Source organism: Myotis daubentonii, chromosome 18 (assembly GCF_963259705.1).
Source record: "Myotis daubentonii chromosome 18, mMyoDau2.1, whole genome shotgun sequence".
Classification (NCBI taxonomy): Eukaryota; Metazoa; Chordata; class Mammalia; order Chiroptera; family Vespertilionidae; genus Myotis; species Myotis daubentonii.
In genome coordinates, this window is record NC_081857.1 from 3194499 (window position 1) to 3210966 (window position 16468).

Genomic DNA, 16468 nt, shown 5'->3' on the forward strand with positions numbered 1-16468 from the left:
AATAAAAAACCTGCTGTGTAGGTTCAAAGAAAACGTCTCAGCGGCCTGCTTTCAGCCTGGGTGTGTGTGTGTGTGTGTGTGTGTGTGTGTGTGTGTGTGTGTGCCGTGCGCCATCACTGCGTCTTTTAAACTCCAATGCGCTTTATTCCTGGCGCTCGGGCTACACCGCTTGTGGCCTGATGAGTTGTAGGTGCACTTCTGTGTTCTCTTTGCACTTAGAGGCAGAGACCCCGTTCCTTAGCGGACATGGAGTGCCTACCTGGGCCGGACAGTGGTGGGCCCTGTGGTGCCAGAGCGGGTGGCACAGGTCCTGTTAAGGTCCGCGTTGTGAGAAGGGGAAATAGAGGCCGGTATTCCTGAAATGTGGGAGCACACGAGGGCAGGACCGCTTCCTGGAGGAGTCGGAAGGCTTTCCATTTGAGCTACACCTTGACCTGAGTGGTTCCGGCAGGGTGGGTCACCTTGCATGGCCCATGGTCAAGGTGCCGTGAGAACATGGCCTTGAAGTCGCACCTGGTTCCGTTCTGGCTGTGCCACTTAATTGACAGTCGCCGGGAGCATATGGTTCCAGCCTTGAGCCTCAGTTTCCTTATCTGTAAAATGTTGATAACACCAGCTTCGTCTACTGTATGGAGAGAGCATGAGGAAGAGGACGTTATTGAGCTGTCCCTGGCACACAGTTCATCAGACCCAGCATCTGCTGACTGGGAAGTGGGCCATCACTCTCTGTCCCACTGACGGAGAAAATAAACAGCGGATGAAGCTGTGCCACCCATTGGTCAGAAGGTGCCTTTCATTCACAGGTGGTAATATGAGGGGAAAGTAGCCGTCAATGAAATTGGGGAGTGAAGCATTTCAGGGATCCCTGAGCAGTTTACTGCAGAACCAGGCACTGCTAGGATGTTCCCTTCTCCAGGGCAATAGTGGCGTAACCTGGGCCCCGCGTTGGAACCAGTGCTAGAGGCAAATTCATATAATGGCTGTTCTGCACCCTGCCAATTCTTCTGTCATATTTTCAGGTTCTAAGCTCTCAGGTTTCCCCATGAGGACCACCCACCAGAGTTCACTGTCCTGCTCCCGTTTCTTTTTTTTTTTTTTTTTTAAATATATTTTATTGATTTTTTACAGAGTGGAAGGGAGAGAGATAGAGAGTTAGAAACATCGATGAGAGAGAAACATCGATCAGCTGCCTCCTGCACATCTCCTACTGGGGATGTGCCCGCAACCCAGGTACATGCCCTTGACCGGAATCGAACCTGGGACCTTTCAGTCCGCAAGTCAAAGCTCTAGCCACTGAGCCAAACCGGTTTCGGCCTGCTCCCGTTTCTATGACCAGGCTTTTGTCCTGGGACTTCCTTTACCTTTCTCTAGGGTAGGATTTGCTGTTCCCTGGACCCACATCTCCCTCCATCTATACTTTATGTTGTACACCCTCAGGTGACTTCCTGTGAAAGGCAAATGACAAATATGCCTGCAGTGTTCCCACATTATTAGTGGGCTTAGTAATAATAATACTGTTCTTTTAAAAAAATGTTCAGTACTAGGCTAGGCATTGTAAAGGTTAAGAGAGAAATTTAATCCCTGCTTATAACTGAGGTATGAAAGGATACAGGCTTCAGGTTTTTTGGTTCATTTGTTTTTATATTTTTAACTAGAGGTCCAATGCACAAAATTTGTGCAAGGGGCTTGGCCCTCACAGCCCCAACTGCCTCGGCCCTCGCAGCCCTGGCTTCGGACGGTCGTTCCACTGTTCGGCTGTTTGGTCAATTTGCATATTACTCTTATTATTATCGATGATTTTAGAGAGGAATGGAGAGGGAGAGAAACAGCCTATCTAATAAAAGAGAAACATGGTAATTAACCATACCTCCGCTACCCTTCCCATTGGCTAATCAGGGCGATATGCAAATTAACTGCCAGCCAAGATGGCAGCCGGCAGCCAGGCAGCTTGAAGCAAACATGAGGCTTGCTTGCTTCAGTGACGGAGGAAACCAACGTTCCCCGCCTGCCGCTGCCGGCATCTGACCTTGCAGTTTGAAACATTGTTACAAATATAGAAGCTAAACAAAACCCCAGAAACCTGCTTTCAGCCAGCCGGGATCTCAGAGCTGGAGTTGAAACAGTGTTTCGATTATAGAACCCAAACAAACCAGATACCTGCTTTCAGCAGCGGAGGCCTAAGAGCTGGAGCCAAGCCTCAGAGCTAAAGCTGGCCCAGAATAAAAAAAAAAGAAAAAAAGGAGCGGTTGGGAGCTTCAGTCACCTGCCAGCCTGAAAACAGCCCTGAGCCAGGCTGTCCAGGCACCCCAGTGGGGACCCCCACCCTGAAGGGTGTGTGACCAGCTGCAAACAGCCATCAGCCCCTCACCCAGGCTGGCCAGGCACCCCAGTGGGGACCCCCACCCTGATCCAGGACACCTTACAGGGCAAACCAGCCAGCCCCCACCCGTGCACCAGGCCTCTATCCTATATAGTAAAAGGGTAATATGCCTCCCAGCACCAGGATCAGCGGAGCGGCGAGGCCTCCCGGCACCGGGATCAGCATGACGGGGCAGCGCCCAACCCCCCTGATCAGCCCTGCTCTGTGCCTGGTAGGGGGGAGCTCCCCAACCCCCTGATCGCCCTGCGGCTCTGTGTGTGACACGGTGCAGCGCCCCAACCCCCTGATCGGCCCTGCTCTGTGGGTGATAGAGGGCGGCGCCCCAACCCCCTGATCCGCTCTGCCCTGAGTGTGACAGTGGCGGTGCCCCAACCCCCTGATCGGCCCTGCTCTGTGGGTGATAGAGGGTGGTACCCCAACCCCCTGATCCGCCCTGCTCTGTGTGTGACAGGGTGCGGCGCCCCAACCCCCTGATCTACCCTGCTCTGTGTGTGACAGGGGGCGGTGCCCCAACTCCCCTATCGGCCCTACTCTGTGAGTGACAGAGGGGAGTGCCTCAACCCCCTGATCGGCCCTGCTCTGTGAGTGACAGGCGGCAGCGCCCCAACCCCCTGATTGGCCCTGCTCTGTGTGTGACGGGGTGGCACCGCAACCTCCCCATCGACCCTGCCTTGAGTGTTACAGGGGCGGTGCCCCAACCGCCCAATCGGCCCTATCCTGAGCGTGACTGAGGGTGGCATCGCAACCTCCCAATCCCCCCTGCTCTGTGCATGACAGGGGGCGGCGCCCCAACTCCCCAATCGGCCCTGCTCTGAGCCCTACCAGGGGCTGCACCTAGGGATTGAGCCTGCCTTCTGCCACCCGGGAGCAGGCCTAAGCCAGCAGGTTGTTATCTCCCGAGGGGTCCCAGACTGCGAGAGGGCACAGGCCAGGCTGAGGGACCCCCCCATCCCCCCCCAAGTGCACTAATTTTTGTGCACCGGGCCTCTAGTCCTATATAATAAAAGGGTAATATGCAAATTGACCCTAACAGGGGAACAACCGCTCGACCAGTCACTGTGAGGTGCACTGACCACCTCTTGGTCCCTTTTCCCAGCTGGCAGGCTCCCATCACCCGATGGCAAACGGGGAACCAGGGGTGGTTGGGAGGGAGACGCAGGCAGCACCAGGCCAAGGCCCCCACCCTGCTGGTCTCCCCACACACAGAGGGCAACCCGTGGTGGGGTCGGGGCCAGTGAGGCCAGCAGGCTCTGATCGCCCAATGGTGAACAGGGAATGGAACCGGGGTGGGTGGCTGTGAGCAGCTGGGGACAATGGCCCTGATCGCAGGCCAGGCCTAGGGAGTGTACCTGCGCATGAATTTCGTGCGCCGGGCTTCTAGTCAATGATGAGAGAGAATCATCAGTTGCTTTCTGCAGGCCCACCACTGGGGATCAGGTCCACAACCCTGGGCATGTGCCCAAACCCGGACTGCAACCATGACCACCTGGTTCATAGGTCAACACAATCACTAAGCTACAACAATTGGGCAGGCCTTCAGGTTTGACTCCTAACCCAACTCATGCAAGCTGTAGTACTTGAGCAAGTGATTTAATTTCTATGGGCCTCATTTTCTTTTAATCTATAAAGTGGTAAGTTAGGATATATTTATACAGCACTCCAAATGAATGGCACAATATGGATTAATCCTAGAAATACAGGGTGGAGCAAAAGTAGGTTTACAGATGTGAGTACATGAAACAGTTTATTTTTGTATTATTATTTCCCATACACACAACTATAAACCTATTTTTGTCCCACCTGTATAATATAGAGTGAAAAGAGTAATTTCTTAAAAATTATATACAACATGCCTTAGGCTTTTCATAAAGTTAATAACTTTATAAAATCCCCCCCAAACACTGTTTAGGATGTTAAAAGAAAAAGCAAGAGAAGGATGATTTTGCGGGTGTTGGCTTGAATGGGAAAAGGCTGAGTGAGGTAATGGAGCATCAGAGGGGAATGTAAATGTAAATTTATGTCCTGGTTTCCCTGTTGGTGGTGACGTCATGGGAAGTGGCAGCATGACTGAACGCGCTGATGAAGAGAATGTCATGAGCCAAGAATAATAATGAATCCAGTTTTCTGCATCTGAGGCCCAAATTGTTTAACTGTCGCATTCAGCTTTATACCTGCTTGATATAAGAAGAAAGTGGGCAGTAATCGTTTAAACTACATGCTATGAGGCAAAAATAATGCTCTTTTAAAAATGTCACATTCCTCTTGTGGCTTCACTTAACCCTCTGGTTGATGGCCACTGTTTTGTTGTTGTTAATCCTCACCTGAGGATATTTTTTCCATTGATTTTTTTAGAGAGGGAGGGAGGGGGAGAAAGAGAGAGAAACATCGATTGGTTACCTCCCGCATGCTCCCCTACTGGGGCCGGGGATTGAACCCGAGACCGGTCAGTGTGCTGGGCTGACGCTCTTAACCTCTGAGCAACACCAGCCAGGGCTGATTGCCACTTTTGCCTGGGCATTTAAGCTTCCCAGTTTCAGAAGATCGGTGATAGTGGAAAGATCAGAATATCTTAAGCTGGATGGTAAGTTTGCAAAAGAAGCAGTGTTTTTGTTTCGTTTTTAAAATATATTTTTTATTGATTTCAGAGAGGAAGGGAGAGGGAGAAAGAGAAACATCAATAATGAGAATCATTGATCAGCTACCTCCTGCACATCCGCCCTGGGGATCAAGCCTACAACCGGGGCATGTATCCTGACCAGGAATCAAACCGTGACCTCCTGGTTGAGTGGCCAATAATCCACTTGTACTCACGGAGCCACACTGGCCAGGCAGCAGTGTTGGTTTTTAATTGGCCTGGCAGCTTTAAATAGGGTGGATTCATTTGGAGCTATATTGCATCAGGAAAACCAGCTGTCAAGCTGTCACTGTAACGCAGTTTTCAAGCGAGGAAGCCCTGAACTAAACAAGTAGAATCAGAAATTGAGGAGAAAGAGCAAAATCCGAGAGAACTGTGAAGACTGAAATAGTAAACCTTAGAACAGGGGTGGGCAAACTTTTTGACTCGAGGGCCACAATGGGTTCTTAAACTGGACCGGAGGGCCGGAACAAAAGCATGGATGGAGTGTTTGTGTGAACTAATATAAATTCAAAGTAAACATCATTACATAAAAGGGTACGGTCTTTTATTTCAATAGTTTTATTCATTTCAAATGGGCCGGATCCGGCCCGTGGGCCGTAGTTTGCCCACGGCTGCCTTAGAACCAAATAAAAAGAGGTGAATAAGAAGATGAATTCTCAGGTTCCACCAAAGGCATCTCTAAGTCTTAGGTGACCTGAAGCTTTAGAGTTCTTGGGCCTCTCCTTAAGAAAAAGAATATGGATTAGAGTCAAAGTCAGGTACAAAAGTGAGTCCCTAATAAGGGCCATTGCACGTGAAGGTCTCATTGATTTCCTGGTAAATCTGTCCGGATTGTAACCGGTGTGGCGACAGCCCTGACAGAGTGACTGGGAGAAGTAGCCTTTTAAGAGAGAGAAATATAAAAACTTCATTTTAATATTAAGCTTCTGTAATATTAGAATTAGAAGGGGCCTTTGAAAATATTTAAATACCTAAAATTCATTCACAGTTTCTCTTCATGGGTGAGTCTGGGCCATCTTAATAGAAGCCTGCAATTCAAGGTGACAGTTCCCGTTACAGATGCTCACTGTCACGCCTACTCAGTGTTCCCATGATACATTGTTGGCCAATAATCCCCTTTTACTCACTAAATAGACTCTTACCCTTCATCTTGGTGAAACCGGACAGCCAGTGGGTCTGGGCTGCCTGTCACGACTTTTGCCAAGTAAACAGAGACAGGATTGAATCATGTGTGAGTGTTTATTCCAATCCTGCTGGTAGCATAGGAGAGCAGCAGGTCATCCACGAAAATCTGCTCTTACCCTCTCCCCCCATAAGCCAGCTGCTTATATTGGGTAGAAGGACAAAGATTACGTGGGAAAGTAGGAACTGCAGGCATGGGAGGTAGGTACAAGCGGTGCAGGTTACAGGCAGTGCGGGAGGGGGGTCACAGAGGGTGGGCACCTCTGGGACTGGATTGTTTCGGCAACAAGGTGGTTAATCTCCATGATGGTAGGCAGTTCTCAGAAAAGGAGAGTGGACCGCAATGTGCTTTCTCTAATCAGAACAGAACAATCACAGTTAACAGAGCATGATTAGTATTTCCTATAACCATAGCTACTCCTCACTATTCTATTTCTGCCCCTAACATTAGCAGTTCACTTTGCTGCCAAAAAGACATTGATTTTATTCACGGAGACACACAAATATCATAAGCAATACTGTCAAATGCCCTACCCTCATTGCTCTAGCTGCAGACCCTTACAGGAGCGCAATCTCAAACTGACCTCTGCATCGCCCGGACAGTGTGGCTCAGTGGTTGAGCATCTACCTATGAACCATGAAGGTCACAAGTCAGGGCACATGCCCGGGTTGCAGGCTCAATCCCCAGTGGGGGCCATGTGGGAGGCATGTGATTGATGATTCTCATCATTGATGTTTCTATCTCTCCCTCTGAAATCAATACAAATATATATATTTTTAAAAACTGACCTCTGCATCTAGCACAGGGCCCATTAGCAGACACGCAAAAATATCTGTGAAAGGTATGCTTCATGTGCCAAAGCGCTCCACCAAGCTACAGGGAATTTCTAACTTTCCTCCATGGGTTCTGCTCACATGACCTTTTCCCAGGCATGGGGAAACTGCTTTTCATGGGACACAGGCCTCGCATCCACTTCTCTATGCTTCTCAGTTTTCTGAGGTCTGTTCTCTGTATCCTCTCTGAAACCCGTCAGATAATCCTCCCACAGGCTCTCATGTGCAGACAGGCCACGCAAGCATCGCTCCTACCGAGGCTGGAGGACGATGTTACAGGAGACAGTAAGCCTCAAGACAAGCGACACCAAGGACAAAGGTCACTTCCTAATAACAAAAGGGTTGGCTCAGCACAAAGACCTGCCAATATTAAATAAGTCTGTGCCTGATTCAGAGCTTCTAAGTTCATGGAATAAAAACTGACAGACCTGCCCTAACCGGTTTGGCTCAGTGGATAGAGTGTCGACCTGCAGACTGAAGGGACCCGGGTTCGATTCCGGTCAAGGGCATGTGCCTTGGTTGGGGGCACATCCCCAGTGGGGGGTGTACGGGAGGCGGCTAATCAGTGTTTCTCTCTCATCAACGTTGCTATCTCTCTATCCCTCTCCCTTCCTCTCTCTAAAAAGTCAATAAAATATATTAAAAAAAAAAACAAACACCAAAACTGACAGACCTAAGAGGAAAAACAGATAAATCCACAATTCTAGTTTGATACAAGTAGACAGAAAATCAGTCAGGATATTAAAGACCTGAAAAACAGTATTAGTGAAATACATTTGAGACCTAAATGTAAAAACATTACACAAGTCCCACAAGAAACAGGAGTTAATTTCTTTAGAAATGGGAGTACTTGTGGGTTAAAAAAAATTTGCAAGGCAAAAAACATAAGCATGTCGTAAAACAAATGAGAAACAAAATTATTTCTATAAAATGATGAGATCAAAAGCATAACAGGGCAATGGACAAAATTCGCTAAAAGATGTTCCACCAAAAATAGTACCTTCAACCAAAGAAAAGATAGTTGTGCTCAACCCTAGTAAGAGAAAGTCAGCTAAAACAATGCTGCTGACGCCCTAGCCCAGTGGTCGGCGAACTCATTAGTCAACAGAGCCAAATATCAACAGTACTTCAAATAGACTCGCCCAGGCCAAAAACCGACTCCTGCGCATGGGCCACGAAGTTTCAATCGCACTGTACACGCGCCCACATGTGGTATTTTGTGGAAGAGCCACACTCAAGGGGCCAAAGAGCCGCATGTAGCTCTCAAGCCACAGTTTGCCGACCATGGCCCTACTAGTCGGTTTGGGTTAGTGGATAGAGTGTCGGCCTGTGGACTGAAGGGTCCCAGATTCAATTTCGGTCAAGGGCACATGCCAGGTTACGGCTCACCCCCAGTGGGGGGCATGCGGGAGACAGCCAATGCATGATTCTCATCATTGATGTTTCTATTTCTCCCTCTCCCTCTCTGAAATCAATAAAAATATATTAAAACAAAAACACTGATGGAAGGAACTGGAGAGGATTATGATAAGCAAAATAAGCCAGTCAGGCCCTGGCCAGTTTGGCTCAGTGGATAGAGCAGCAGCCTGCCGACTGAAAGGTCCCAGGTTCGATTCTGGTCAAAGGCAGGTACCTCAGTTGCAGCCTCCTGGCCCTGGTTGGGAGCATGCAGGAGGCAACTGATCAATGTGACTGTCTCACATCGGTGTTTCTGTCTCTCCCTCTCCCTTCCACGCTCTCTTAAAAAAGGTTGGGGGTGGCAGTTTGGCTCAGTGGATAGAGCATCAGCCTGTGGACTGAAAGGTCCCAGGTTCAATTCTGGTCAAGGTCATGTACCTTGGTAGTGGGCACATCCCCAGTGGGGAGTGTGCAGGAGGCAGCGGATCGATGTTTCTCTCCCATCAATGTTTCTAACTATCCCTCTCTTCCTCTCTGTAAAAAAATCAATAAACTATATTTTTTTTAAAAAAGGTTGAGGGTGGGGAATGTCCTTGAGTGATGATTAAATAAATGAATAAATAAAAAGAAACTATACAAAAAAACAAAACCTTGTATCAAAATAAGCCAGAGAAAGACAAGTATCACATGATCTCACCCATGTGGAGCCTAATGAACAAAATAAACAGACATGGAAGCATGGGACAGATTGATGAATCTCAGAGGGGATGGGGGTGGTAGGGAGAGGTTAACCAAAGAACTTACATGCATAACCCACGGACACAGACAGTGCGGTGAAGGCTTGGGGCGGGATCAGGGTGGAGAAGGTCAATGGAGGGGAGGAAAGGGGGCGTCTGTAACACTTTCATAATAAAGGTAAATTAAAAAACAAAAAGAACCCTAGCCACTGGTGTGCTCAGTGGTTAGAGCACCGGCCCAAGGACTGGAGGGTCTCGGGTTCAATTCTGGTCAAGGGCATATACCTCAGTTGCAGGCTCGAGCCCCAGAGCTGGTTGGAGCTCATGTGGGAGGCAACCAATTGATGTTTCTCTCTGTGTCTCTTCCCCCCATCCGTTCTAAAAATCAATGGAAAAAAAAGATCCTAGGGTGAGGATTAACAAAAACAAACAAAAAAACCCCACTGAGAGACACTATTTCTCAACCATCATTTCATCTAGACTCTCAGATGGTCAGAAACCCAAAAGTGACCGCACACTCAGCGTGGCCGTGAATTATCAGACACCCTTATATATTACTGATGGCAATGCAAAATGGTGCAGCCCATGCAGGGGAATCTAATGGTGTATATGCAAATCAATTTTCAGGAAACCGCCTTAAAGGGACAATGCGAGGGAGAAGAAAAAACAATTCAGTTCTCACTGGAAATATCCATGTCCGGGCAGTGGCCTCTTACATACTCGGACTGCCGTGTCCTCCACCCAGGCCCCGCTAAGCTCGTGTCTTCCCCCCGGGGCTTCTGCCGTGCTCGTGGCAAGTCCTGGGGTCCGACATCCTTTGGCGACTCCGGCGTCTTTACAAAGAAGTCTTCAGCCCAGGTTTGCCATGTTGTCCCCAAAGGGTCATTTTTGAAAGATGTTTGACTTCTTTAAAGACAATTTTGCTTATGGAGGTATAATTGACAAAGTTGCTAATGTTGTTAAAATGTGCATGCCGTGGCTTGATACTTGTGTACGTTGTGACTGGTTGCCCCATCCAGATAGTCAACACCTCCATCCCCCGTGTCTATCTGTTGTGTGTCTGTGTGGCGAGACGTTGTAAGGTCCACTCTCTCGGCAAAGTCCAGTTATACAAGATCACACCTTCTCAATGACAGGCACATGTTTTACACAGGTCCTCAGACCTGGTTCACTTTATAGCTGAAAGCCTGTACCCTTTTACTACCCCCCCCACCATTTCCCACCCCCCAGCTGCTGACAACAACTTTTCTATGCTGTTTCTGTTTGCTTTCTCCCCCACTTAGAGAAACGCCCTCAAGCTCCATCCATTTTGCACAAATGGCAGGGTTTTCTTTTTCCTCGTGGCTGCATAATATTCCATTGTATGAAATACACCACATTTTTTTATTATTAAATCTTTATTGTTCAGATTATTACATTTGTTCCTCTTTCCCACCCCCCCCATAACTCCCCTCCTCCCAGTTCCCGCCCCACCCTCCGCCCTCACTCCCCACCCACTGTCCTCATCCATAGGTGCACGATTTTTGTCCAGTCTCTTCCCGAATCTCCCACACCCCCTTCCCCCCCAACGATAGTCAGTCCATTCCCTTTCTATGTCCCTGATTCTGTTATAATCACCAGTTCATTCTGTTCATCAGATTATTTATTCACTTGATTCTTAGATTCACTTGTTGATAGATGCATATTTGTTGTTCATAATTTGTTTCTTTACCTTTTTCTTCCTCTTCCTCTTCTTAAAGGATACCTTTCAGCATTTCATATAATCCTGGTTTGGTGGTGATGAACTCCTTTAGCTTTTCCTTATCAGTGAAGCTCTTTATCTGACCTTCAATTCTGAATGATAGCTTTGCTGGATAAAGTAATCTTGGTTGTAGGTTCTTGGTATTCATCACTTTGAATATTTCTTGCCACTCCCTTCTGGCCTGCAAAGTTTCTGTTGAGAAATCAGCTGACAGTCGTATGGGTATTCCCTTGTAGGTAACTGAATTACTTTCTCTTGCTGTTTTTAAGATTCTCTCTTTATCTTTTGCTTTTGGCATTTTAATTATGATGTGTCTTGGTGTGGTCCTCTTTGGATTCCTTTTGTTTGGGGTTCTCTGCGCTTCTTGGACCTGTAAGTCCATTTCTTTCACCAGGTGGGGGAAGTTTTCTGTCATTATTTTTTCAAATAGGTTTTCAATATCTTGCTCTCTCTCATCTTCTGGCACCCCTATAATTCTGATGTTGATACGCTTGAAGCTGTCCCAGAGGCTCCTTACACTATCCTCGCATTTTTGGATTCTTTTTTCATTTTGCTTTTCCGGTTGGGTGTTTTTTGCTTCCTCACATTTCAAATCATTGACTTGATTCTTGCGCTCCTCTGGTCTGCTGTCGGGAGTCTGTATAATATTCGTTATTTCAGTCCGTGTATGCTTAATTTCTAGTTGGTTCCCCAACATAACATCGAGGGTCTCATTAGTTTTCTTGTAGATCTCATTACGTTTATCGGTGGCTTCTAAACAGTTCTTGAGAGACCTTAAAAGTGTGGTTCTGAACTCTATATCTTCCATTGACAATTTTGTCCTGTTTCTTTGTCTCCGCATTTTGTTATGCTTCCTTGGTGCACCCCCTAGTGGTCTTTGTTCGCAGTCTTATAGTTGAACCTTGATTGTTGTAGCTAATCCCAGGGAGGGTTTGACCTCCAGGCCAAGTGGCTATGAGAATCAGCTGTGTCAGCAGTGAGAGAACTTCTGTCCTCTAGGGAGGTGCTAATCTGGCGTTTGCCTGAGGCTATCCGGCAAATGCCTCTGTGCAGGGCTTGGGTAGGGCGGGTCGCACAGGATCAACAGGGTGGGCTGGAGAGAGCAGTTATGGCGGCTCTCAGTCCTGTCCCCAGGGGCTCTGCCTCTCTGAGTCCCAGCACCCGCTGCAAAGCTTGGAGAGAAAGCTGCACTCGCTCTGACCGAAGCCAGACAGTCCCGCTTCTCCCGTTTGAGTCTGAATTCCTAAAGACTCGCCTGTATCTGGAGCTCAGAGTCCGAAACTCCCTCCTGATTGAAAATGCCAACAGCGCCCTCCACTGCCAGCCCGCTCCGCGCACTCCGCACCTCAGAATTTGACTTCAGCACTGCGCCTCCTCTGAGTGTCCGTATGCATTTCTCTTTCCTCCTAGTTGTAGGACTTCCACTCAGCCAGCGTTCCTGTGGTTCTGGGTGATGTCCCTTCCGTCTTTTAGTTTCACTTTTGAAGTAGTTGTTCAAAGCAGCAAACTCCGGTGTTAACCTATGCCGCCATCTTGGTTCTCTCTCCTCTGAAATACACCACATTTTTATCCTGTCATCTGCCATTTTTGTATATTGGCTGTTGTGAATAATGCTGCAAGGGCATGGGATATGGATAGCTCTTTGATACCCTCTTCTCCTTCCATTTTCCTTGGATGTATGTCCAGAAGTGGGGTTGCTGGATCATGTGATGGCTCTAGTCTTTATTTTTTGAGGAACCTCCATACTGTTCCCATAGTGGCTGCACCCTGGGGGCCGGGGATGGGAGTGGACACCTGGGCGGAAGCCTGTGGACACAGCCCCTGCAGCCTCGGTGCCCGGACCTCTGTGTGTGCAGGCTGCACCCTCCCCACCTCCTCTCCTGGCTCCCGGGCTGGCTGGCATCCAACGGGCTGTGCTGAGTGTGAGTAAATTATACTCAAAATTCTACTTACATGCGTGTGCACACATGTTTTCCTGGGAATCTGTGGCTTTCGTTCATGTGTTTAGTCTCTGACTAATAGTAGTTCTGAAACACCGGGTCCCCTCCCTCGAAGCTTCGACCTCGCCCTGACACACTGCACTCACATGATGAAGCAGAATCGAACTCCTTTTCTCTCCCAACGACTTGGGGAGAGTGTACTTCCAGACCCAAACAACTTCCCCCACATGACATCTGACCCCTGGACAGACAAGCCCGCTCCCTCCGCTAATCTCATTTGTTCTCCGACGCCAATTAGCCCCTCAGTGCATCACCCCAGAAATATCGAACCTGTCACCCTTGGCCAACAGTTTCCACCTGTGGCACCCGACTGTCACTCTGCCCCTGCTGCGGGCACCGCCAGCTCACCCTCTGATTCTCCTCTCGTGGAGGCCTGTCACCTGGTCACCCAGCTGGGGGGTGAGGCCCTCAGGCACATGGGGAGGGAGGGCTCCTTTCTAAGGCCCACCCCACATTGCATCCCACGGTCAGGGCTCCGCGCCTCGCACCCTGGGTCCTCCTGCCTCGCCTCAGTTCCAGCACTCACACCCCAGTGCATCCCGGCCACCCAGGCGAGGGAGGGAGAGACACCCATTACTATGGGCTATTAGAGAAGATGAGAAGTCCTTGCAGAAAGTGGGATGGCGAGGGTGGTGGTCTGGTGACAGGAAGAGAAGCAAGGTCAGATATGGGTCTGAGATGCAAGCTGGGAACTAGGTGAAGCCAAAGGCATAGAACATGGACAGCTGGCACAATGGCATGTGCTGGGAGCCAGCCCTGCTCTTCCTGGGCACTGGGAGCTGGCTGGGCAAAACAACTGAACTGCCTTTAGCTCAGTCTTATTTTCACAGAATCACCTTGGAAAGTTCCAGTGTGAGGAGAATTGAGAAGACCTCCATAGAACTACCATGTGTGTGAGCTTTGCCAAAGTCTGGGAGGGCTTCTTGGGGCGCATGGGACTTCCGGAGGTGGGCCAGCAGGGCCGGAGAGGTCCTTGCGCGCCTGCACCGGCTGTGTCATGGCGGGGAGGGGGCAGGTGCACAAATCAGGATAGCGATCGAATTCAACAAAATGAGCCGCTTGCATTGGAGTCACGTTTTGTAGTCCGTTGACCTTGTCATTTTAATTCTGTATTTTCTCTGTGTCTCTGCCCATTGCCATTCCCCGGTCCTAAAAATTCCTTTCCCCTTCCAGCCTGCTGGTTGAGACCTATTTTTTTTAAAATATATTTTTATTGATTTCAGAGAGGAAGGGAGAGGGAGAGAGAGATAGAAACATCAATGATGAGAGAGAATCATTGATTGGCTGCCTCCTGCATGCCCCCCACTGGGGATTGAGCCCGCAACCCGGACATGTGCCCTTGACCAGAATTGAACCCAGGACCCTTCAGTCCACAGGCTGACGTTTTATCCACTGAGCCACACCAGCTAGGGCCGGACATTGTCTTTTAATTTTTACTTGATTGTGCCCTTGGGGGTTAGGAATCCTTACCGTGGGCTCCTAATCCCTACGCGGTGGGGCGTCTGTATAAATCAGAGCTGCGGTAGAAATAGAAGGGGGAGGGGCATGATGTTTATTTAACAGCTACTCTGTGACCACATGTCTGCATGTTTTCATGACCACCTTACACGCCAGGTATCATGTAGCAGTTGAAGAAACTGAGGCATATACAAATTAATAAACTAGCCAAAGAAAAAGAGAAACTTGCCAAAGGTTATAAAGTTTAGTCTCAATGCAAAAATGTACACCTTACTTTTCTGCATAGAACTTATCTTCTCTCCACTAGGTCAGTAGTTCTCAAACTTCCAGGGCCTTGTCACCTCTGCCCCCCGCCCCACAGAGTTCCCACCTGGAGCCCTGGTCACCCCCGCCCCCCCCCCCCCCCCCCGCAGAATTCCCATTCACTGGTTCTGGGTGTGGGACTCGAGGATTGGCATTCCCCACGTTGCTGGTGCCAATGTCGGAGACGGACCAGATGCCTGACCACATCTGAGAGCGATTCAGCCCCCAGGGCCAGGTGTGAAGTGCATTAATGTCACCTGGCCATCCTTTCAGAGCAGGCTGATTGACAAAAGGCACCAAGCAGTCGCTTTGTGAAGTATGTGACTGTCTAAACACGATGCTGTGCATCCGACTAATACAAACTAATGTTGAATGTCAACTGTAATTGAAAGGGAATACATTTTTTTAAGGCAGAAAGTAGTTAGAACGGCAGTACGGAGAACTGAAATGCTTCAGAGACATGCTGGGGTGTAAGAACTTATTTTCTGCTGGGAAATGTGGTAAGAAATTAAAGAATTAGTCACGGTGGGAAGCACCTGGGGGAGAACTTTCATGTAATGTTCCTTGTCTAGCTGGGAACTCTAGCTACGCTGGAGAGAAGAGGGCAGGCGGGGACCGTCAACAGCTGTGTCTCTACCTTGGCTATAGCGCAGCTGCACACTCATGCTGACTCCATCTCCGTGTGAACAAGGCCAGAACTTGATCAGGCTGAAATCTGATATAATAGGTGATCACAGATATCGAGAAAATGTGTTTCCTTGAATCTGTTCAAACTCTGGATTTTATTGAAAACCTTCCCCTCCTGCCCTCCCCGCTTGGAGAGAGGGGGAGGAGGACAGAAAACAAAATCACTTAATTCAGAATCCGCATTGTAACTGCTACGGTAGGCTCAGATGTGGCTTGAACATCTTTTTTTTTTAAATATATATTTTATTGCCGGAACCGGTTTGGCTCAGCGGATAGAGTGTTGGCCTGCGGACTGAAGGGTCCCGGGTTCAATTCCGGTCGGGGGCATGTGCCTGGGTTGCGGGCACATCCCCAGTGGGGAGATGTGCAGGAGGCAGCTGATCGATGTTTCTCTCTCATCGATGTTTCTGACTCTCTATCTCTCTCCCTTCCTCTCTGTTAAAAATCAATAAAATATATTAAAATATATATATATATATATATTTTATTGATTTTTTACAGAGAGGAAGGGAGAGGGATAGAGAATTAGAAACATCGATGAGAGAGAAACATCGATCAGCTGCCTCCTGCACGCTCCCTACTGAGATGTGCCCGCAACCAAGGTACATGCCCTTGACCGGAATCGAACCTGGGACCCTTTAGTCCGCAGGCCGACGCTCTATCCGCTGAGCCAAACCGGTCAGGGCTTGAACATCTTGAGCTCTGGGATTCAGTGGCCAGGCTCCCCAGAGAGGATGGATGACCCAGCACAGGGAATAGCAGGCTGCCTGCCTTGCTTTATAGCGAGCAAAGATGGGGAAGTCCTTGTTGAGGTCACCTGCGCTGGGATGCGCTTAGTAATTTAAATGGACACGGGTAACTTATGTGTGGGGAAGCCAGCCCCGGGGACAGGAAAGAGTCAAAATGCAGCACAGTAAAGACACAGAGTGCAGAGGGCAGCTGGAAATGTAGGCTCGTGAGGCCTTCCCTTTATATAGACAGCTTCTGTTCTATGTATTTTAACTCATGCACGGAGGGCAGATATTACTATTAAAGGGTGCAGAGGCGTGTAATGAGCTAGCTGAGTTAATGAGTTGGTTCAACATGTTTGGAGACAGTGACTTAGAATGC

General features: G+C 48.7%; 1 long non-coding RNA gene across 1 annotated transcript in view; it reads left to right on the forward strand.

Moving 5' to 3' along the window:
* LOC132220664 (uncharacterized) overlaps positions 1 to 16468 on the forward strand; it is a 747794-nt gene that overhangs the window by 332399 nt on the left and 398927 nt on the right. The gene's annotated exons all lie outside the window — the stretch shown is intronic.